The 25,052-nt window shown below is 37.0% G+C and overlaps 1 long non-coding RNA gene across 2 annotated transcripts in view; it reads left to right on the top strand.

Annotated features, from left to right (window-relative positions):
- Window positions 1–25,052, top strand: part of LOC111767914 (uncharacterized) — a 70,188-nt gene that overhangs the window by 12,105 nt on the left and 33,031 nt on the right. For both annotated transcript variants that reach the window (XR_002799858.2, XR_011440135.1), the window contains exon 2: window positions 17,504–17,586. This is a non-coding gene — a long non-coding RNA (uncharacterized lncRNA). The remainder of the gene's footprint in view (window positions 1–17,503; window positions 17,587–25,052) is intronic.

Below are 25,052 nucleotides of genomic sequence, written 5' to 3'. Positions count from 1 at the left end.
TGGTAATTACCCAAGCTTTTTTGAGTTAAAATAAAGAAAATGGCAATTGAATGAATATAGTTCTATTTTGGCCTACGGTGAACTTAGTTTTCTTTGTCAGTGTCTTTACCATTCATTCTACAGCTGCATTCAACTTCTTAACTAATGTGGAGCTCTAGGGAAGAATTTCTAAGATGTTTGGAGAATCAAAGCAAGTGATTCTAAATCAGGTTGCACTGAGTTCATTTTAACTGTAATTTACAGATGTGCTCTGATTTCTAAAATGTGTAGTAGCATAGTATATGAGGACAGCTTTTCTTCTGTACTTTAGGCTTAACTCTCACTCATTAAACATAGTATGTACTATCAATAGAATGATTTGAAACACCTGACAACTATTAAACAAACAGTAATTCATTAAAACCTTGGGGAAGTTTTCTCTTCTGCAGTATGAATAGCTTTTCTTTTACTCCTGCACAGAATGCTAATGCAGATAGCCTGTGATCAAAGTGCACTGGAGATGTGCTTTTAGGACAGAAAGTCAACCCACATTGGCATTTTCGTTTGATTCTTTTGTTCAGCAAAATGCCACTTGCAGCAGAAGTCAACGCAGAGAGGGAGAAACTGACAATTCTGAACAAGGAAATCAGGCAAGGCTGAGATGTTCTCTGATAGTCTGATAAATCTAAAAGGTTTTCCTTTGCAGCCCAGCCTTTGCCATAATATCCTTTCTCTGTTGTGGGCGAAGTGACTGACTGGACAGCTCCAGCCTCTCCTAGCTGGCAGGAACGTTCCTAGAAGTTGACAAGCAGCCCACACAATGTTGCTTGTACTTTTATTACTGAAGACAGGCTGAGAATGCATTGCTGGCTCTGATACTCATTGTTGAGGCTGTTACTAATGAGGTGCCTTTTTTCTTTGTTTCCTAACCAAGTGAGATTCTGGATAGATGTCTTATGCAAAGTCACTAATGTGGTTGTTTTTTGGGTATGGAGCTAGACAGTCCTCCCAGACCTGTCTCTAACAATCTACAATGTAAATGGCTCTATTCAGTGCGTGTGCACTACTGATGCTAGACTTTACACTTTAGCATTATTTCTAAATTCTTTTTAGGAATATTTAACTCTCATTTAGTCCTACTTAAGATGAAAAAGATATATTTAAATTAAAAATTAGTCCCCCTTCTTAATATCTCAATCTGATATTTTATTCCACCTGTAACATGGAACTCTCACATGGAAATATATTTAACATTAAAAATCATGTTTCAAATAATATTTAAAAAATGAGAGATATTCGTAACATAATAACAGAAACAATAGGTTAAAAACAAAAATATGATGTGATGTCAATTCTGTAAAACCATATGCACCTCTATTTGTATTTTGAAGGGTTAGTAGTTGGAACCAAATAAAGACTCCAGAAATAGACCCAACTGTGTATGGTCAATTATTTTCCACAAGATAATTCAATGGAACAATGATAGTTTTCTCAACAAATGTTGCTGGATCAATTAGATATCTGCATGGCAAAAATTAAATAATAAAAGAAACCTTGACCTCATGCCATATAAAAAAATCAATCCAAAATGCATCATAGACTTAAACATAAACCTGAAACTATAAACCATATGAAAGGAAACAGGAGAAAATCATTATGACCTAGGGTTGTCCAAAGATTTCTTAGATATGATGCAAAGAACACAAACTTACATGTAAAAGATTGTTAAACCTCATCAAAGAAAAACTTTGCTGTTGGAAGATTGTTTAGAAAATGAAAAGACAAGTCATAGATTGGAACAAAATACTGCAACAGCAAAATATATTAAAAAAAAAAACTCTCAAATTCAATATAAAGAAAAAAAAAAAACAGAAAATGGGCATAAGATTTTGACAGACATTTCACCAGAGAAGATATATGCAAGATGGCAAAGAAGCACATGAAAACACACTGTCAACATCATTAATCATTAGTGGAAGACGTGCCAGTCTTGGAACTCTGATGGGTATGGCAGAGTCTAGCCACCTGGGGAAGAACACAGATGAAAGTTTGTACTAGATGCCATAGCTCTCTTCCCTGCTCCACCCACAACCCCCAGCTCAGCACAGAGTGAATGGTTTCTGTCCATTTTGTCCAGTCGCCTGCTTATCCCCGAGGAGGGAAAAAGTTGTTAGAGATTCCCAGAATCTTGAGCCAGCCTGATTGGTGGGGGTCTTCACCTGTACAAGGCCAGTTAGTGAAGACTGGGAGAGGTGCCTGCTTTGTCCAATGCACAGGCAACTTTTCTAGTCAATTGTGTTTAATTTGTTATCAGCTTAGACTGTTATAACTATAAGATATTTTATGTAAGCTTCAAGGTAATCACAAAAGAAAAAGTGAAAGAAATCAAAACACATCAATAAAAAAATCAATAAAACACAAAGGAAAACAGAAAAAGGGGAAAGGGAAAATCCAGACAAAAGAAATACAAAACTAACAGAAAACAACTAACAAAATGCAATTGTAAATCCTTCCTTATCAATAATTACTTGAATGTAAATAAATTAAACTCCCCAATCAAAAGACAAAGTGACTAAATGGATTAAAAAAAGAAAAGGATCCAACTATATCCTATCTAAAAGAAACTCACTTTAGGTTTAAGGACACACATAAGCTAAACGAAGGAATGGAAAAAGGTATTTCCTGCAAATGGTAACCAAAAGAGAGCAGAGTTGGCCGTATTTACATCAGGCAAAATAGAATTTGAGTCAAAAACTATCAAATGAGAGAGGGAGGAAAAGTATTTTCTAATGATAAAAGTGTTAATCCACCAGGAAGATACAACAATTATAAATACATATGCATCCATCTGACAAAAACTGAAAGCAAACACTGAAAAATCTGAAGGTAGAAATAGATAGCAATACAATAATAGTAGGAGAAGTTAATATCCCACTTTAAATAATGGAGAGATCATCCAGATGGAAGATTAATAAGGAAACAGAGGACTCAAATATTACTATAGTAGACCAAATGGCCCTAACAGACATTAATAGAAGAGTTGACCCAACAACGGCATAAAACACATCTTTCTCAAGTACATGTGGGTCTTTACCAAGGATCAGTCACATTTTAGGTCACAAAAGAAGTCTTAACAAGCTTGAGTTTTAAATCGTATCAAGTATCTTTTCTGTCCACAATGTAATGAAACTGAAAATCAACTGCTGAAGCAAAACTCGAAAATTCATATGTGTGTGGAAATTAAACCACAGACTCTGGAACAACCATGGAGTCAAATAAGAAATCAAAAGGAAATTGGAAAATATCTCAAGACTAAAGAAAATGAAATACAACATACCCAAAAGTATGGGATGAAGCAAAAACAGCACTAAAAGCGAAGTTGATAGCAATAACTGCCTACATTAAAAAGAAGAAAGATCTCAAACAACTTAATTTTACACTTCAAGGAGTTAGAAAATGAAGAAAACAGCTAAACCCAAAGTTAGCAGAGAAGAAAATAACCTAATGGAACAGAAATAAATAAAATAGAAATTAGAAAAACAATAGAAAAAATCAACAAAACTAAGCATTGGGTTTTTGAAAAGATAAACAAAATTAACAAGCCCTTAGCTAGACTAAGAAAAAAAGAAAGAAGATTCAAATACATAAAATGAGAAATTAAAGAAGAGGCATTAGAATTGATGCCACCAAATTAAGAAGAATCATAAGAGACTCCTATGAACAATTATACACCAACAAATTGGATAATCTAGAAAATGAGTGAATTCCTAGAAACAATAACCTAATAAGACTAACTCATGAAAAAATAGACAGTCTGAACAGACCCATAACTACTATGGAGGTTGAAGCAGTAATCCAAAACCTCCCAATAAATAAAACCTAGGACACGAGAGTTTCAACTGTGAATTCCACCAAACATTTAAAGAAGAAATAATACCAATCCTTCTCAAACTCTTCTAAAATATTGAGGAGGATGGAATACTTCCAAATTCATTTTATGAAGCCAGCATCACCCTGATCCCAAAGTCAGAAAATGACACAACGAGGAAAGAAAACTACAGGCCAATATCCCTGAGAAATATAAATGCAAAATCCCTCAACAAAACGCTAGCCAACCGAATCCAAGAGCACACTGAAAGACTCACACATCATAAACAAGTGGGATCTACCCTTGGGATGCAGGATGGCTCAACATTTGAAAATCAATTAATGTGATACACTACATTAACAGAATAAAGGATAAAAATCACATAATCATCTCAATAGATGCAGAAACACTATTTGACAAAATTAAACATCTTTTCATGATAAAACTTCTCAACAAACTAGGAATAGAAGGAAATTATCTCAACATGATAACGACCATATACAGAAAGCTCATTCTTTACATCATATCCATTGGTAAAAACTGGAAACTTTTCCTCTAAGATGTGGAACATGGCAAGGACGTCCACTCTAGTCACTTGTGTTCAATAAAGTACTGGAAGTCTTAGCCAGAGCAATTAGGCAATAGAAAGAAATAAAAGGCATACAAATAAGCAATAAAGAAGTAAACTTGTCCCTATTTGCAGACTACATGATCTTATGTATACAAAACCCTAAAGACTCTATACACACACACAAACACACATGCAAACACAACTGTTAGTATAAACAAATACGGTAAAGTTACAGGGTACAAAATCGGCATACAAAAAAATCAGTTGTGTTTCTACACACTAACAATGAACTACCCAAAAGGAAATTGGGAAAACATCTCATTTGCAATAGCATTGAAAATAATAAATACTTAGGAATAAACAACTAAGGAGGTGAGAGACTTGTACACTGAAAGCTACAAAACATTGACAAAAGAAACTAAAGAAGACGCAAATGGAAAGACGTCCTTTCCTCTGGATTGGAAGACTTAATATTGTTAAACTGTCCATTCCACCCAAAACAATCTTCCAATCCAATTCAAAACGCCAATGACAATTTGTACAGAAATAAAAAAACAATTTTACAATTCATATGAAGACACAAAAGACTATTAAAATTCAAATCAATAGTGAGAAGAACAAAGTTAGAAGCACTACATTTCCTGGTTTCAAAATATATTACAAAGCTACAGTAATTAAAACAGTATGATCCTGGCATAAAGACAGATATATAGACCAATGGAACAGAATAAAGAATCCAGAAATAAATCCACATATTTACAGTCAACTCATCTTCAACAAGGGACCAAGAATACACAATAGAGAAAGGATAGTCTCTTTAACAAACGGTGCTGGGAAAACTGGATATCCACCAGAAGAATGAAATTGGACCCTTATCTTACACCATACACAAAAATCAACTCAAACTAAACTCAAGACTTAAACATAAGACCTAAAACTGTAAAACTCCTGGAAGAAAACATAGGGGAAAAGATCCTTAACATTGGTCTTGGCAACAATTTCACGGATATGTAGCCAAAAACACAGCCAAGATGTGGAAACAAGCTAAATGCCCATCAGCAGATGAGTGAATTAAAAAAAAAAGTGTGGTATATACGTACAGTGGAGTACTATTCATTTTATTGGGTTCCTTGTGATACGTGGTATTACTTCCCTGAAAACAGAACTATTAAAGTTCACACTCCACTATTTTCACCTCTTTGTAAGTTCTAGATTTTTTTTTCTTTTTTCCTTTTCTTAATACTCTTGTTTTAATTAGGAATTCCGGAATTTCTTAAGATTTACAGAAGGCAATTATAATAACTTTTCTTTTGAGGAAGATTATCCCTGAGCTAACATCTGTGCCCATCTTCCTCTACTTTATACGTGGGACGCCTACCACAGCATGGCTTGCCAAGCAGTGCATAGGTCCGTACCCGGGATCGGAACCGGTGAACCTCCGGCCCAAGAAGTGGAAAGTGCAAACTTAACTGCTGCGCCACCAGGCCAGCCCCCTATAGTAACTTTTAATTATACACAAAATGAATTGAGATATGGAAAGCATTATACTACAGAAAAGCATTCTTAAGATTTTCAATTGCTAAGAGCTGGGTTCAGGATTGTGGGAAGTTAAAAGTCCCTAGAAATAGAAGTATTTGAAATACTGTTGACATGTTATTACTATGATACCAGGATGATTTTAAATCTTCCAGACACGAGTGTGTTAATATAATGTATTAATGAATCTTTGCTAGAACTTGTGCTTTATCATTTGGAAGACTGGTCCTTAAACAATTCTCTCATCACTCTATACTAGGCATGAGTGAATGAATTCTATTTCAGCACAGGAGATTTTTTTTTAAGGTGATTTAAGCCCCTGGATGGCTGGTAAACTTTTGGGCCTCAGAGATTACCAGAATTCCAAATGTCAGTTCTGTTCTCTTGATTTGTTGATGTAGAATAAATTATTCAACCTGACATCAGTGACCTCATCTTCAGAACAGGGTGGGGTACACATACCCCTCAGGAGCATTTTGAGTTTAGAAAAGATAATGTCTGTGGAAGCACCTGGCACAGTGACTTACACCTGAAGGAGAATAACAGAAGTTAGTTAAATAAATTGTAGTTTCCCTCATTCATCCAATAGTATTTCAGTATTTGTTGAATGTCCATAATAGGTCATGAGATATTCAATAAATAAATTGATTTTGGATTAAGGCATGTATTTGAGAGTTCCTGAGTGATTTTTCAAGGACTGAGAATAATGTGTTCATAGAAGTATATTACTTCAGCATACAGAACAAATGAAGAGTTGAGAAGTCACTAAATATTTCAGACTCCAAACCCATTCTTAATGCTAGGAGTCTTAATTTTCCATGTCACTTTCCTGCGTTATAGAATGGTAATGCACAGTGGTCAAGAGCATGGGCTCTGAAATCAGACCCCATGGAATTAAGTCCCTGCCTTGTCCCTTTCTGGCTCTAAGCCCTTGGGCAGTTTATTACACTTCAGATTTCTCACCTTTAGGGTAGGAGTACTAACAGAGCTATCTCAGAGGGCTGCTTTAAGGATAAAGTACACCAATTCAGGTCAAGCCTGGCATAGCGTAAGCAGCTAATAATTGTTAACTGTTTTTTTTTACTGCATAAACTTATTTATCCTCCACTTAACTTATGCAGACACAGAGTAAGACGCTAAGAAGCATGATTTTAACTTCCTAAAAGATATTTTGGTTTGACTCATAAATTTTTGCCTTAATCTCCATTGGTGAAGGCTTTAAACATTATTCTTACCATGGGAGGCCCTTTCTTTTCTTTTTGAAAGTGATTATAATTCTCCATGTCTGGTTTTTTTTTTGCAATTCTCAAAGATTTCCAGACCTCCTGAGAAAATTTTCTCACATTTTTAAATCCAAAACAGGGAGAGAAAAGCACAAATCTTGAACAGGTTGAGAGACAACTACGTAAAGAACAGATTCTCTGACAATGAGAACAAAACACCGTAATAGACGACCAGAGTGTCTTTCATTTTTTGACCTTTAATTGAAAGATTGAAGATAAGTAGTTCCTGCGAGAAAGCAAAAGGCTGATTCACTTGCCCCGTAACTTAAAGTAAAAGAGCTTCTTGGAAGCCTCACTATAGATTATGAATCAGTCTCTTGTCACTCGAAGAAGTTCACAGCTAAGGAAAATGTTAGAAATGGATGGATGGTGCTGTGACAGGCACCAGGGCTGGAGGAAGAGGTGAAAGGCCTCTAGATAATACATCTGGACCTCCCTCAAGGCATTTTTTGTAAAGCTGATGTTTCTGACTCAAGGCTATCCTGTTTCACTGTGTCAGAAAACATTGCTTTTTAAAAATTCCCACTATTTTAAAACATTCCAATCTGTAGAGGAAGGTTATGAAAAGTTAAGTGCATTTTATTGTCCTTTCAATTTAAACATCCTCTGTGCCTTTGGAATTATCTTGATGGGGTATCCAATGGTCCTAAAGTGCCAGTAGTATTAAGGAAGTCATTGAAAGTCCCACAATAATCAAACACTAGACAAGAAGCTGCTGAAGAAAGGAAAAACTTGGATTCAAGCTAATATATGACATGCCATTTTAATAATCCATATAATCAATTATCATTTTTTCCATCACTTTTCCTCTAAATCAATCAAATATGTATCTTTTTGCATTTACTTACTATAATTCAGCCATATTTGTTATTAACCCTTTAGATTTTCAAGCTTTCACCCACTAGGCCCATCTAAATATGGAGCAGTTGGCAGCTACTTCCTTGCGCAAATTAAAGGATCATTTATTTCCTCCTCAAAATTTCCATCAAATCTATTGGACTCATACAATATGCAAAGCATTATGATAAACACTTTATCTTACAGAATGATACAGAGATCTAAGAGTGAATCTAGTTGTTTGAAGATAATCAAAGATTTATTCAAATTCTACAATACAAGGTAGCTTAAAGTTAGTGTCATATGGAAATGCAAAAAATGTAATGGGATCTCTGTTAGGGACAGTTCAACTAGGTGGGGAGATCAAGAAAGCTTCCTGGATCTTGGATACTAGAAGGGAAAGGTAGGGGAGTGAGTAAGGAAAAGACAGAGAGAGAGAGAGAATGAATTTAGGTTTAGGAAATGGAGTCTAGAAAATGAGTTCTAGGAAACTCGAGGTGACTTTATACAGAGGGAAGAAATTGGAACGCAATTTGTGAAAGAGTGAGTGGCTCTATGTGGCTTGAAGGTAGGATGCAAGAACTGAAGAAGTAGGCAATAAAATCAGAAAAAAAGGGTTAATATTAAATAAACGGTTTGGCGATTTATTAGGCCCTACAAAAGATGCCACTTGTAATAAAAATTTCTTGGTTGTGATATCAGATAGATTTAGAGCCACATAATGGATTTGATTCCCACTAATTGCATGATGCTAAGCACGTTACAGAATCCTTCTGAGCCTCAGTTGTCTCATTTGTAAAATGAGAATCATCCCTAATTTTCAGGGTTGTCAAAAGTTCACAGGTAATAAATATGAAATATCTATAATTATGGTTGTCAATATTTAGGCACATAACAAAAATGTTAAGCATTCACTGGAGTTTAATATTTTGTACAATTATATTATTTTACTTTTTAAATTATTATTATTTGTATAACTAGTATTTTCACCAGAATTTAAGCTTCCTGAAGGCAGGGACTTATCCTTGTTATTTACTGCTATATCCCTAGTGATTAGAACATTGCCCGGATTATAGAATTTTATCAATAAATATTTGTTGAATAAATGAATGAGTAATAATTATACTCAGTTATTATAAATACTCATTACTGTCAAAATAAAACTTTAGGAAGTTTAATCTGGATGTTCTATGTAGGAAGGATTAGAGAGAGAAGAGGTAGGGACCTCCTTTATGGGGACACCATCAATTAACCTAGATGAGAAGCAATGCATGATTCTTGTGAGAATAGATGGTACAAAAGGGAGATATTCAAAAGACATTATGGTGGATAAAAGAAATGCCGGAATTCAGCAATTGATCATATCAGCTGAAAAGAGATAGGATATCTCAGTGCAGGAGCTGATGATGCTTAAGGTTGTGAGCCTTAGCACTTAGAAGGATATCCATCTTAATTCTCCAAAATGAGAATGCCAGGAGAAAGAGCTGATTTGCTAAGAAAGTAAGCAAGTCAACTCTAGATATTATATGTGTATATATACACTTATTGAGTGTTTTCTATGTCAGGAACTGTGCAAAGAGCTTCATATTCATTACCACATTAAATCTTTCTCAATGGTCATATGAGGAGGAATGATAATGACTCACGCTTTATACAAACGAGGAGATTGAGGCATATGGTGATTGGATAATATGCCCAGGGTCAAGCAGATAAGATGTGGCCAAAGTGAGAATTTGCACATCGACTGTCTTGACTCCATAGATTCTACCCATGAGGCTCTACTACATAGTTGGAGTGTGAGATGTTATTGGGACACATGAGAGGGTAAGGAATATAAATTGACAACAAACAATCAAGGGATGTGTTTATCATTTCACCATTATAATAGTCCTATAATGAATTGTGACTGATTTTTGACCTTTAAGAAATCCCTATTAGAGCCAGTCCTGATAGCTAGTGGTTAAAGTTCAGTGCCCTCTTCTTTGGCAGCCCGGGTTAAGTTCCTGGGTGTGGAACCACACCACTCGTCTGTCAGTAGCCATGCTGTGGTGGTGACTCACACAGAAAAGTTAGGAGCACTTACAGTTAGAATATACAACTTATGAACTGGGGCTTTGGGGAGGAAAAGAGAAGAGAGGAAGATTGGCAACAAATGTTAACTCAGGGCAAATTTTTCCCAGGAAAAAAAAAAAGAAATCCTTTTTATATTATTTCTGGAAGTGGTTACATAAGAAAACCCTCTGTGAGATAATTCCATATTTATTTGTTCAATCACAGATATTTATTTAACTCCAAGCAGAGGATGGCATAAATTTAGTTAATTCCTGGGGTGGGTGTGGTAAGGACCCCAGTGGAGAAAGTGACAGCAATGGGAGGAATTCTAGGTGACACTGACCTTTATCCAGGCTGAATCTGACAACACTCACCTGATGTTTCTTCCATCAGCTTTGCAGGTTATTTTCCACATGAATTTCCTCAGAAACTATTAGAAATATATTTATTTCAATTCTCAGTGGTCAATTTTCAATTTTCAAATATAAATGGTGAAAGCAGTTTTTAGGTTGGAGTTAGTTGATTCATGGGATGAACTTCAGCAAATGTCCTTGAGAATCTCCCCTCTGACTCCCATTTATCCAAACAAAGAGCACATTGTCATTCTAGTGACTTAGCAACATTTCTGATTCATCAGGACCATTTTCTGTGCTTAAACCTTAGCTATCATGTTATACCTCAATAAGTGCTTAATTTCAAACCAAATTTGTTTTTAGGAAAGAAGTTTTAAGCATCCAGTTACACCATACTGTCCAGGCCAGTATGTCACCTAACAAATTCAAAGAAAGGTAATTCCAGTAGCCTGATGTCCAAGCAATAGTTTGCACTTGATTTGACTAGACAGGAAGTAGCTCTGTGTCTCAGAATCTAGTGATACTAAAGTGGTCTTCAGTTAACTACAAGGCCTTGCGTACCAAAAAAGCTTAAATTTTACATTAGTCCTTTAATGGAGAGATGATGTTGGTGGAAAAGAGATTATGTGGTCAAGTGTCTGTGAATATATCTTAAGTCAGATGCTCAGCTAGGAAGCAATCATCATGAAAGATTTATTAAAACTTAAACATGGGTCTAGTTGACAATACAAAGGTTGTCTGTGTGTAGTTACATGGAACTTTGTATTTCTCTGTTTGATTGCTTGTGATTTTTTGAGTTCATAGAAAGGAAATGAAAAGCTTGCCTTCTTCAACTCTGTATCCTTCACAGCTCTCAGCACAGGTCCCTGCTCTTGGCACGTCCTCAGTGAATGTTTATTAAATGGAGTGAGAGTTGAGATTATGAGATAATTTAAATCAGAGAGCAGAGAAGCTCAAAGGGTACAAAGTTTCAGTTATGAAAGATGAATAAATTCTGGAGATCAGCTGTACAGTATAGTGCCTATAGTTAATTATACTCCATGGTACACTTAAAATTTGGCTAAGAGGGTAGATCTTATGTTTAGTGTTTTTATCATAAAAACAATAAGAATAATAAATAAAGAGGGTAGGAGAAAACTTTTGGAAGTGATGAATATGTTTATGGCATAAATTGTGGTGATGGTTTCATGATGTACTAATCTCCAAACTCATCAAGGCGTATACATTAAATAGGTTTTTTATATGTCACTCAAACCCCAATAAAGTGGTTTAAGAAAATTTCTTGTATTCTTGGCTCAAGTGAGATATCATGCCACTTAAAAATCCTTAACTCTGATGCAAATCAGTGTTGGGATAATTTGATGGGCATAACGTACTCCCATGATGCCAACTCAGGAGCACCTGAAAGTTGCCAGCTCAGAGACAGATGTCAGCATGCAGCAGGAGTATAGAGCTGGGAGCCCACTTGTATGCAGTGAGGAGCTCTTGTGAGGGAAGATAGGATTCATTTCTCAGATGTCGTGTTTCCCACTGGTTTTGCCACCAGATACTCACCAGATCTTGCCCCCCAGCCTTCTGCTGGAACTTTGAAATGCAGCAACATAAAGCCTACAGTGGAGTCTGCTAAGCAACTTTTTTCTAGAAACTTTTAATTACTTTAATATTGATACCAACAATTTCTTCGAGTAGAGTCAAGAAAAGGGGGCACAGAGGAAGACTCTTTACAGCAGTGGATTTCTTGACTCCAGATAAAAAGTCCCCATGTGCATTTGAGTCTCCTTCCAGACTGCCACACTGAAGAGTTTCCTCCTGACTCTTTACCAAGATCATTTCTTCCCTGGGTGTAGAAAGCATATTTCATAGCCTAAGTATGGAGTCAAAGCTCTCACATGAGTCATGCCTCACAATGGAGGCATGTGGGTGTTCAGGGACTAGATTGTTATCACTCTGGCAGCTTCACACATATTGGAGAGAGGTGCTCTCTTCCTTGGGATTAATTTGGTTTATATTACAAAGGATGCAGTGGATGAGCGAAAATCTTTCGAGCTTTTTCTAGCCTAGTAAAAGCTTAGGTTGTTCCAAAAAATGGAAATGAAAATAAAAAGTCTTTCTAACTCTCGTCTTTGAAAAGCACTTTTTGCTATCAAAGAGCAGAGCTACTAAGCAGAACTGACATTCCAAATGGTTGTGGCAATAATAGCCCAGGAAATAAAATAAGGTAGAAATTTCTTTTTGGATTCCATTAAGTTGGAATTTATTCCTATATCGAGCAAGACTAGACATAAGTCTACTTTTAGAAGGGATTGGCTACCAAAAAATGCAACAAAACAGACAAAATGTTATCATAGATGGCTCCTGTCAATTTAGGTTCTTTTTCAACTGTCTTGAGCAAAAACATTTGCAAACAATTAATATAAACATTAAGTAAACAAAAAATAGCAAATGTTGTTCACCTATTCATTAAAATGTCAGAATGCTCTCCAGCAAGAGCTTGATATTTTCATTTTTGTTAATATCCATATAGGTACCAATTATTTTAAAGACAGTATTACAGAGAAGGGATTCGTATCAACGACTTGGAGAGAATGTACTTGGTGCCAATCTATATAAGAATGGCTGACTTTTATTGAATGTTTAATATGTGCCAGCATGTACCTGCATTATGAAATTTAACTATCACAACAAATGTAGTAGTTGGGTACTTCCCTATTATGTTTTATAGATTAAGATACCATAGCTTAAGAAGTTAAAAGCAACTTACCCAAGGCCAAATGGCTAATATATGGTCCAGACAGGTCTGTCTGACACCGAATCATGTGTTTTTAACTCTTACGACATATCGCTTCTCTATTTCTGCTAACAAAATTATGTCTATGTATAACCTCTAGCACAGCAGCATTAAGACATTAATAAACTCTATTATAAAAAGAAATTCTGTATGATGTACATACTCAAATACAACCTGGTTGTGTGTTGGTCAGACCTTTTAAAACTATGTTGTTTTGTTAATTATCAGGGATTTATCCATGTGTGTGTGGTAGGGTGCAAAGCACTAAAGTCAAGAAGGACATCGGTGGAGGAACTAAAGGGTGATGATGTGAAAGTGGACAATGCAGGAGGGAAGGCTCACTTTCGAGTTGTTAAAGTAAAAAGCAAAAGTTCAGTTCCACAACTATTAGCCTTCTACGACCCTATCACTACTTTGGGCCATTCCTTGTTCTATGGAGAAGTAATTGATGACTACATTCCTAAAGAAATTACATTGAAATCCTAAAAGTTTGCTCTTATTTCAAAATCAAATTAGAAAACCTGCTTTGTGAGAATAGAAATAAATAAAAATGCATTTCCTTAACATAGTGTAAATTCAGATATCACCAATTCAGATTATCATTCCCTCAATAATTATGAGCTAAATAAACTTTTATGTTGTTCCTAAGTAGAGTCTGATTCTAAATTTCTTTGGCATAGCAAACCACTGTTGAACTGTACATTAAAAACTCCACTTGGGCTTTTATAAAATAGGCTGTAGAAACCTCAAAGGACCCACTATTGGCTTTGCTGTCAATAATTCATGGATTAAAGTTTACCCATAGGCTTTGATTTGATAGACTGCAAGATACAAATGACCTAAAAAGTGTGCATTGATGCATTAAAAGAAAATTCAGTCTTTGTCGGATCATTTTTACACTTTCTGTTTTTAAAATTTAAGAACTTTTTCCCAGTTAAGAGACAAATTGGCTCCTTCTTCTTCCTCAAGATCTTCTCACACCCCTTTAAAAAGATAAAAACTAAAGAGAGGGGTGGAAGGAGAGAGAGGAGAGAGAGAGAGAGAGAGGGAGAGAGACAGAGACAGAGAGAGAGAGGAGAGAACTGATGAAAACAATAGCTAGGACTATATATCACTGGCCAAAGCATAGAGGGATTAGTGTGTGAAAACCTATGCCCATCCTAAGGAGAACATTTAGGGCTGTATGGGATTTTATTCTTAATTCTTAATGTTAGGTCATTTGCCAGGCTAAACTATCTGAGTAATGGATATGCTCCATCTGGAAACCTAAATCTGGAGCTTCATAGGAAAATAAGAGCCAAGGGACACTGGGACACTGTATATGTTAAGAGAAGTCATCCAGTGTGACTCTTTCATCAAATATGTATTTGACTAGATGCCCAGCAACCAGGTGGGAAACTGAATAAAGACAGAAGAAGCAAATATAAAGCAGGGACCCTTCCTTAGAGGAATTCAAGTCTGGCTGAGGGGATAAGATATATAAAAATATAACTCAGTTAAGTGATTATGTGTTATGGACCGAATTGTGTCCCCTCAAAATCCCTATGTTGAGACTCTGACCCCAAACATGACTGTATTTGGTGATATGGCTTTTAGGAGATAATTAAGATTAAATGAGGTCATAAGTGTGGTGATACACCTGGTGGCTTATAAGAAGATAGAGAGGGAGAGTCCTCCTCTTTCTCTCTCTCTCTCCACGCACACACACCACGGTGATGTGAGCACACAGCAAGAAAGTGGCCACAGCAAGACAGGAAAAGAGCTCTCACAGGAACCAAATCTGGGTCTTCTTAGCCTCTAGAACTGTGAGCAACAAATGTCTGTTGTTTAAGCCACCCAGTCTATGGAATTTTGTTATGGCAGCGCAATCTGACTAATACGTTACATCAGGCAGGAAAGGACTTTTGACCCAAATAAATGTCACAGACAACTCAGAACAAAACATCCCTGGGGCAGTCAGGGAAGGCGTTACGGAAGAGGTAGGTCTTGAGCATTTCTTCTTCAAGGAGCAAAGCAAGGACTTGGATAAATCCAAACTGGATAGTGTGAACACAAGAACAGAGAGGTGGGCTGAGCATGGATGTTCTGAGCACAGCCTGACTAAAGCAGAGGTTCATGTAGAGAGACAAAGGGAGATGGAGTCACATGGAGTAGATTGGACCCAGAGATGGCATTATCAATACCAGGCTAGGGAATCTGGAAGAAGCAGTAAAACAAGCTAAAAGTTTAGCAACGTGTATGGGGCGCTGGTGTGCTGAGGGCCTGGAGAAGGCGTGATGTGGAGCAGGGAGACTAATGTGAACATTTTGCTTTAGTTTAATCAAGAGATAAGGAAAAGTTTGCCTCTGATGGTGACAACTGATTAGGGGTTTTGTCATCTCATCAATCAGGAAAGAGAAAATAAAATTATTACGTTTTCACGGCACCAAGTTCTGAGGGGTCTAAGATGGTTCCCAGCTGAAGGGAAGTTGTAGCAACAGCAAAGATCAAAGGCACAGCCTGAGGAGCTCTGAAGGAAAGCACAGGGCCACACACGAAGTCACATTTGGAATTTACTGTTGAACAGTGATTTTTATCCTCTCTCGGGACTTCAATTAACTCTTACAGATGCTAATAACTTGCAAATTTGTTCTCTAATCTAGACCTACATCTTTAGCTGCTTCAAAGGTGTTTTTATGGCGCCTTACTGAATGCCCCATGAGTACTTACTGTATTAGTTAGGGTTGTCCAGAGACACAGAACCAATAGGAATATATATGAAGAGATTTATTATAAGAAATTGGCTCATGCAGCAAGGAGGCTGAAAGATCCCAAGATCCGTAATCTGAAGGCCTGGGAACCAGGAAAGCCAACGGTGTACGTTTCCATCTGAGCCTGAAGATGGAAGACCGATGTCCTAAGGCCATCAAGCAGACAGTGAATCCTCTCTGGCTCTGCATTGGTTCTATTCAAGCCTTCAGTGGATTGGATGAGGCCCGTCCATACTGGGGAGGGCAATCTGCTTTATTCATTCTACTGATTAAGGTTTATATCATTCAGAAACACCCTTGGGGACACACTCAAAATAATGTTTAACCAAATACCTGGGCACCCTGTAGCCCAAACAAGTTGACACATAAAATTAATCCTCATAAGTACCTCAAAGTAAAACATTCCCAAACTGAAATCATCTTCTCCATTCCTATCTCCGCTAACAGAGCCTCTGTTAACCCAGCAGCCCAAGCTTCTTCTGCTTCCTCTCTCCACCCCGTTATCAAGGGGTCAAGAAAGATAAGTATCCCAGAAATCTGCCCCCTCTCTTCTGTATAATGTTCCAGTCCCTTTGTTCAGATCTCCATCTTCAATGGCATGGATTATCGCAAAAACTAACATCCCGCTCTTCCTGCTTGTAATCTGGCCCACTTTACAACTTTCTCCACTTCTATAGACTTATTCTTCTAAAACGCAATTCTGATCATGATATTTCTGTTTAAAATAGTCTTTGATACCTCATTATTTGCAAAGTAAGTCCAAACTCCTTAGCATGACATTATTCAAATCTGGGTTTTGACTATATTTACAGCGACATATCTCACCATTCCTCCTAGTACATCATCTTATCCTACAGTTGAATAAAAACTTTCTAAATCTATGAATACACATGCTATGGGCTGACTGTGTCACCCCAAAATTCATATGTTGAAGTCCTAACCCCTGGTACCTCAGAATGTGACTGTATTTGGAAACAGGAACTTTAAAGAGATAATTAAGTTAAAATGAGATAATTAAGTTAAAATGAGATAATTAGGATGGGCCCTAATCCAACATGACTGGTATCCTTAATAGAAGAGAAAATTAGGACACAGGCAAATACAGAGTGAAGACCACATGGAGACACAGTGAGAAGACCACTATCTACGATTGGAAAATTGGCTTCATTAGAAACTGACCCTGCTAATACTTTGATCTCCAGAATTGTGAGAAAATACATTCCCACTGTCTGTGGTACTTTGATATAGTAGCCATAGCAAACTAGCACAAAATCACATTCATTTAAGTGCCCAGCACAATATTTCCTTATGTTCTCTTCTGCCTACCTAAGATGCCTTTCCTATGCTGTCTGCCTGGTAAAATTCCACTGATCCTTTATGATTGAGCTCAATTTCACCTGAGAAATGCCCTCTTTGTCCCCTCTAAGTACTTTATATACCTTATTCTTTTGGTATATGTAACATCATGTTTTAATTGTCTTGTTAGAATGACGTGAATTTAATTGGAAGGGTGTTTTGGACTCAACAGTTTAATATGGAGGTCTGGCATTATAGCAATTCCAGGACAAGGTAAGATACTTGCCTGTATTTTTGTTTCTATTAAACAGAACCACCTGGTAATAACCTCTAGACCTTTGTCTCAGATGGCTTTTTCCCATTCTTCTAGTGGATATAGAAGATGAATAATTCTGGGTATTCATCTGCTGATCTATTAATGCTGGATAAGAGGGAGAAACCAAATACCAAGGTGTTTTTACAAAACTTAAGTGATGCAAGTTGAAGTGTCACAAGAAGATGAAAAATAAACTCCCAGGCCAAGGAAAAAGCATTTTATAGTGGTTGGATTAATTTAACCTCTTCTGATAATACATCCTCAACCCACTTCAACTCCATATCATAAAATAATGATTAATTTAGGACAGGGGTTGGAAAATGTTACCTGTAGCACCAGACAGTATACATTTTTAGCTGTTTGGCACATATGTCTCTTTTACAACTATTCAAATCTGCCATTGTAGCACAAAAGCTGCCACGGGCAGTATGTAAATAAGTGTTCCAATAAAACTTTATTTACAAAACCGGGTGTTGGGCTAGATTTGTCCTGCAAGCCTAGTTCTGCTAACCTCTTACTTGGAGAACGGGGGGGAAAGTAAAAGGACATTCCTTTTACTTGGCAAAGGGCTTTGAAAACCAGCCCAGGGAATTTAGGTTAGCTGTGCTCAAGTTAACCCTTGGCAATATACTAAACATTAACCTATAGGTATTTGAAATTATCAGAAGAGTTTCATAGAGAATTTCTATGGAAGAACAGAAAGGTAAGTGCTAGACTTAAATTTTGGAATATTTCGCTGAAGAAAGGTGAGGAAGACTAAATGGAAGAAAAAAATAGAGGTCAGTTAGATGAGAGGAATATGCTGAAAAGGAAATTTTCTTTTTAATCGTAGATCCCTCTGCCAAGTAATTCTTCTCTACCTGTTAATTTCTATCATTCATGTCTCCAAATCATGGACCTTGTGCTCCAACCCTTTACACAATTTGCTCACAGTTACTTTTTCACAGGGAAGGAATGCCCTTTCAACTCCAGCAGTAGCCTCTGTGCTTCCCAAAGTGTGTATTCATGGAAGTAAAAAGCAATGATAAGTTCCAACCCCTTCCCTTGATCTTTACTAATGAATCCCAAATTTTCTCAGGGTAGCAATGTGCCTGGCTAAGAATTTTGATTCCTAAGCTACCTTGTGATTAGAGTCCACATGAACTTTTCTGGGCAGTGTCATAAAATCTGAAGAAGCTGAATGGGCATTCTGGAACGCATTGTAAAGATGTCATTTTGCCTTCTGCTCACCCATCTCCTCCTCTTCTTCCTTCTTGGAGTAAGGATGAGATGCCTAGAGATGTAGCATCCATCTTGCATCAGTAAGAATGAAAAACACCTGCTAAGAGCGATAGAGCAGGAAGTTAACATGAGTCTGGGTCTAGATGACACCCTTGATCGGCAGCACCTGCCTTGGGCTGCCTGATTCTGAATTTCTTATTACATGAGAAGAAATAAAATTATCTCTGTTTAAGCCCATCATAATTGGACTTGGTATTTTTCTTCTGCCTACATTGCAAACTAATAAAATGAATGAGAAAATCCATGGTTGTGGTAAATAGGAGAACAACGCACGCTTATTTTACAGTTCTTTAGGTCGGATCTGACCCAGGTCCCACCAGGCTAAAATCAAGGTGTTGGCAGCGCTGTGTTCCTTCATGGAAGCTCTAGGGAGGAATCCTTTCTAGAAATCCAGCTTCTAGAGGCCACACTTATTCCTTGGCTCATGGCTCCCTTCCTCCATCGTCAAAGTTACTCTTCATTAGTTACATCTCTCTCTGACTCCAGCCAGGAAAAGTTCTCTGCCAAAAAGACTCACATGATCAGACTGGGCCCGGGTAATCCAAGATGGTCTCCCCATATCTGGACTTTTAACTTAATCACATATGCAATGTCCCTTTTGCCATATAATGTAAATATTGCCAAGTCCTGGGGATTAAGATTTAGATATCTTTGGGTAACTATTATTCTGTCTACCACAATAACATAAAGAAAACCATTTAAATTGTGACTTACACGACCTTATATCCTGGTACAACTCAGTTTCTTGTATAGAGTTAAGCAATAGTAGGAGGATAATGAAAAAATAACTATCTTACCAGACATGGAAAATATTATAACATTTTTTAAAATCCCATACTCAAGTAGCATTATTATATCAGCAATAATCTACCTTTCCAGGATGGATAATGAGCCTGAACTTCCCTTATTGGGAAAGCTAAAAATTGAATTAGGTAGAAATAATGAAAAATTTATATTATTCACACATGGGTTGTTGCAATTTTTCACCAGGACAGATTATGGAGGTAGAAAATTTTATAGAACAAATGAAAGCTTCTCAGGAGAAAAAGTAGTTTCAAAAATCAGGAAGTGAAAATTTATACTAAAACATATAGTAATAAACATTTTAAAATGTTTTACAACTATAATGTGAGTTTTCACATACCATCCCACTTAATCCTACATTTTTCCTAGTGTCAAGGTACATTAAAAAGCCATCTTTAGGGTCTGGCCCTGTGGCCAAGTGGTTAAGTTTGTGCGCTCCACTTTGGCAGCTGGGGATTTGACAGTTCAGATTCTGGGCACAGACCTGTACACACTCATCAAGCCATGCTATGGCAGCATCCTACATGGAAAAACTAGAATGACTTACAACTAGGATGTGCAAGTATGTACTGGGGCTTTGGAGAGAAAAAAAAGAAGGAAAAAAGAGGAATATTGGCAACAGATGTTACCTCGGGGCCAATCTTCCTCACATACACACACACACACAAAACATGAAAGTCTTGGTAACTCTAACACTTTGGGTTGGCACCCTAAGGGGCTGCAATTTTGGAACAGAGTGAACTGGAAATAGAACTAGATTGGCTTTCACAGAGACTTAAAAAGAAAAAGCTTCAAATATTCTCAATTCCTGGCAGTTGATTAAAGTACACTCAAGTTGCTGGTGTCCCCAGACACTTAGCTGAAGTAAAGATGAGTCCTCTATGCAGGAATATAACATTACTCTACTCCTCAAATCATTTCTACAAATAAATTTCCAAATATAACGTCAGTTACAATGATCAAGCCTACAGGAGATAAGACTGCATCAGTGACTCAATACATATCCTAATACAAATCACTATATATGAGAAAACTAAGGTTCAGCAACTTGCCTGATGTCTCACACTAGTAAGTGACAAAGCCAGGAGTCAGAGGGAGGGAATGTGACTGCCAGAGTCTATGTTTTAACCACTAGAGAATGCTGCCTCTTAATCAAAATGTGTAGGTGAGAAACCAAGAAGAAGGAGCTAAGTGTGTTATCTGGTTCTGGAATCAGTTTGCTTGGGCTGGGATTCAGGCTCCATGACCTTGTGCAGTGTACTTCATGCCTCCTTTTGTCTGCAAAATGTGCATGTTGATAGCAGCTACCTCACATTAATTCTGTAAGAATTCATGAAAATGGTATATACGGTTTTTGGCAAGTAGTAAGATGCTGAGAGATAACTATTATTTTATCATTATGTGCCCAAAACATAGGTTGTGGTATTTAGAATTTGTTTTGAAAGAAGGGAGCCATCATATCTAATATACAATATTTAAAAAATTAAAAATGAGGTAGTCCCGGAAAATATTTCTTCTCCATTCTTCTACAGAAAGGAAAAGAAGAATGAAAATGTTGAAAAGAACTAATTTGTCAAGAAAGATTAAAGAATACCAGCTATATTCACAGTTAGCTCACTTAATGTTCACTTCAACTCCACAAGAAAAGTGTTCGTATTCCCATACTACAGTCAGGAAAACTGAGTCTTGTTGATTATTCATAATCACAGAGTCAGTAAATGGTAAAACCAGGAGGAAAACATATCTCCCTGACATCATGGCTCTTATTTTTTTTTTTTTTAAAAAAAAGACTACATGAATGACATTAAAGGAAGCAACTGACAAAATAAACAGAACAGGGGCTCTAGATGTTGAAATTATAACTCACGTATTTTAATATAAGAAGTTAAGTTGAAAATTTTGAAAGAAAATTAGTAATAATATGAAAGGATTTAGATGTGAAAGAAAATAGAACTTCTAGAACTGAAAATATACCAGATACAAAATTAAGAATCCAATGAATAAATTTAACAAGCTAATCTCTCTCATAACCACAAAAGCAAAGTCCTTAATGAAATATTAAAATACCAAATCCGACACTAAATGAAAAGGATAACACATCATGACAAAGTATGTTTTATTCCAAAAATGCAAGTTTGATTTAACATTTGAAAATCAATCAATATAATTCACCTCCTTGGCAAAATAAAAAGAAAAACCACATAGTTCTTTCAAGAAAGGTGAAAAAAAGGAAAGAGCACTGAATAAATTTCAACACCTGTTCATTCTAAAAAGTCTCAGTCAACTAGGAATATGAGAAAAATTTCTTAGTCAGACAAAAATGTCTACAAAAGAGCATGCTAATAATGTACTGAAAAATTTCCCTGAACCAGGAGCAAAACAAGAATGTCAACTCTCTTGATTTGTTTTAGATAATGTACTGGAGGTCTTGGCAAATACAAAAATCCAGAAAAAAGGGATTCTGGTTCTGGCAAAGATGGAGTAGCCCAGTTCTTATTAGGCATTGCCTCTCTCAACTAAAAACTCTGGACATAACACAACAGAAAAACACAGAAAGACTCGAAAAGTTGGAAAGAAGGAGGCAAAGTGCCTAGGGACCTTGGGACTTGAGAAATGGCAGGACAGTGAGTTCCCTGGCTTCCTTATTAGTTCCCATATATCCTAGCAGGCTGCTCTAGAAGGCTCCAACCCAAAACCTACAACAGGCACAGACAAAAAAGAAAAAATGCTCCAAGCAAAGACTGTTCCCCCTAGCCAAAGGACCAGAAATATGTGGGCTTACAGTAAAAATTGTTATTGGCAATACCTGACCTACTCTAGCCAAACACCAACAGAGAAATTGCACCACTCCATACAAGATTTCAGCAAGGCTGAACAGGAAACCAATCTTCTACCCAACCCCACCCCTGACGGGAGGAATCAGGCAGCGGCTCTCCAATTCTCCACAGGTGGGGCTAAACTGGCAGCTAACCTTCCATTTCCCACATGGCCAAAGATGGCAGCACTCCAATTCCCTGAGCAAGTGGTGTCAGTGGACTGAGTGGGGGGGTTGATCTTCTAGCCTATCCTCCCTGTGCCTGAAGCAGATGGTGATGCTCCAATTCCCTGTCTTCCACCTGGAAGTAGGTGGTGCCTCAATTCTTCCACCAGGGTAGCATCAGTGGAGTCCAGCTGCAAGCTGAGCCTACACCCCTTCCACAGCAATGAGGCTGTAAAAGGTGCTGGAAGGCAGGACTAGTCAATACTCTAAGTTTTTCTCACCTCTGGTGTTACTAGGGCCCCATGGACAGCTGAACCTCCACACCCACCCAGCTGCAATGAGACTGAATGAGGCAGTGCAAAGGTTAATTGACACTAAGGCTGGCTATCTCCCATCTTCAGTGGGGCCCAGTGGGGGAGCTGAGGCTCCACTCAACCTAGCATTAAGGAGACAAAATGAGGTTGACAAGAACAGGGAGGACTAGTTGGCACTCTGCTCCCCTCTACTGGTGTCAGTCTAAACTCCTACTTGGAGGCAGCAAGGAGTACAAATTAGCACCCTGGTTTCACCTAGAATGTGTCAGTGGGGAAGAAATGGAACTGAACTTCTCTGCAATAAGGCCATGTGAGTTGGCACTCCACTTTTGGTAGGGTGGTATTGGCAAGACCTGGCCTGAAACTGAACATATACACCTCAACAGGGGGACCACCTGCTATAAGAAGATTACACAGTACCCAAAGTTTAATAATGTAATATCCAAAATATCTATGATGCAATCAAAAACTACTCATTTTAACAAGAACTGGGAAAATCACAACCTGAATAAAAATAGATAACAGATGTCAGTGCTAAGATAAATCACTTTGGAGTTCTCTGAAAATGATTTTAAAGCATCCATCATAAAAAATGCTTGAACAAGCAATTGTGCATCTTCTTAAAACAAATGAAAACATAGAAAATATCAAAAAATAAACAGAAATTATAAAATGAAGCCACCTGGAAATTATGGAACTGAAAAATACAAAAATGAAATTAAAAACTTGCTTGATGGGCTCAATAGTAGAGTGGAGGTAACAAGGATAGAATCAGTGAATTTGAAGACAGATCAATAGAATTTACCCAGTCAGAACAAAAGAGAGAAAATAGACTGAAAAAAAAAGGAACAGTCTGTCACCCATGAGGCAATAACAAAAGAGCTAATGTAGGTATGATTAGAATCCTGTAAGGAAGGAAGGAAGGAGCTGAAAAACTATTCAAAGAAACAATGGCTGAAAACTTCCTAAGTTTAGTGAAAGATATAAATCTACAGATTCAAGATGAGCAAAGTCAAAGTAGGATAAACCTCAACACAAAATGCTGTCAAGAATGTGGAGAAATTTGATCATTCATAATTAATGATGGATATGTCAAATGGTATTCTGGAAAATAGTTTGACAGCTTCTTAAAAAATTAAACATGAGCTTACCATATGACTCAGTAATGGCACTGTTGTGTATTTATCCGTGAAAACTAGAAACTTATGTTTACACAACATACATGAACATACTTGAATGTTCATAGCAGCTTTATTCATCATAGCCAAAAATGGAAATACCCATTTGTCTTTCAATGGATGAATAGTTAAACAAAATGTGATACATCTATACTGTAGGATATCATCAATAAGAAGGAATAAATGGTTGATACAGCTTGGATGAATCTCAAGATCATTATGCTGAAAAAAAGAAACAGTCTCAAATGGTTTCATGCTGTAGGGTTCCATTTACATAATATTCTAGAAATAACTAAGTTATAGAATTGCAGAATAGATTAGTGGTTGCCACAGCTGAGGGCAGAAGGGGGGTTGAAGTGAGGAGGGAGGCAGCTGTGGCTATAAAAGCTTAGCACAGGATAGCCTTGTAATAGAACTCTCCCGCATCTTGACTGTAATGGTGATCACATGGTATGAAAAAATGTCACAAAACAAAAAACACACTTACATGCACATATACAAAGGAGTGCATGTAAAACTGTTGTAATCTATCTAAGTTTGATGGATTGTGTGAACATCAATTTCCAGTTATAATATTGTACCATAGTTATGCAAGTTCTCCTCACAGGAGCAAACTGAATGAAGAGTATATGAAATCATACAGTAGTTTTTCTTATAACTTTATATGCATCTACAATTAACTCAAAATGAATTTACAAAAATGTATAAAAATATAAAGATTGTAAATTAACAAGCTACAGTGATGTGCCACATAATGACATTTCAGTTAACAACGGACTGGACATAAGACGGTGGTCACAGAAGATGAAGACCATATACCCTAGGTGTGTAGTAGGCTATACCATCTAGGTTTGCGTAAGCTCACT

The sequence above is a fragment of the Equus caballus genome, chromosome 1 (genome assembly GCF_041296265.1).
Source record: "Equus caballus isolate H_3958 breed thoroughbred chromosome 1, TB-T2T, whole genome shotgun sequence".
Classification (NCBI taxonomy): domain Eukaryota; kingdom Metazoa; phylum Chordata; class Mammalia; order Perissodactyla; family Equidae; genus Equus; species Equus caballus.
Note: the sequence above shows the minus strand (reverse complement) of the source record. Positions and strands in the feature narration are given on the sequence as shown.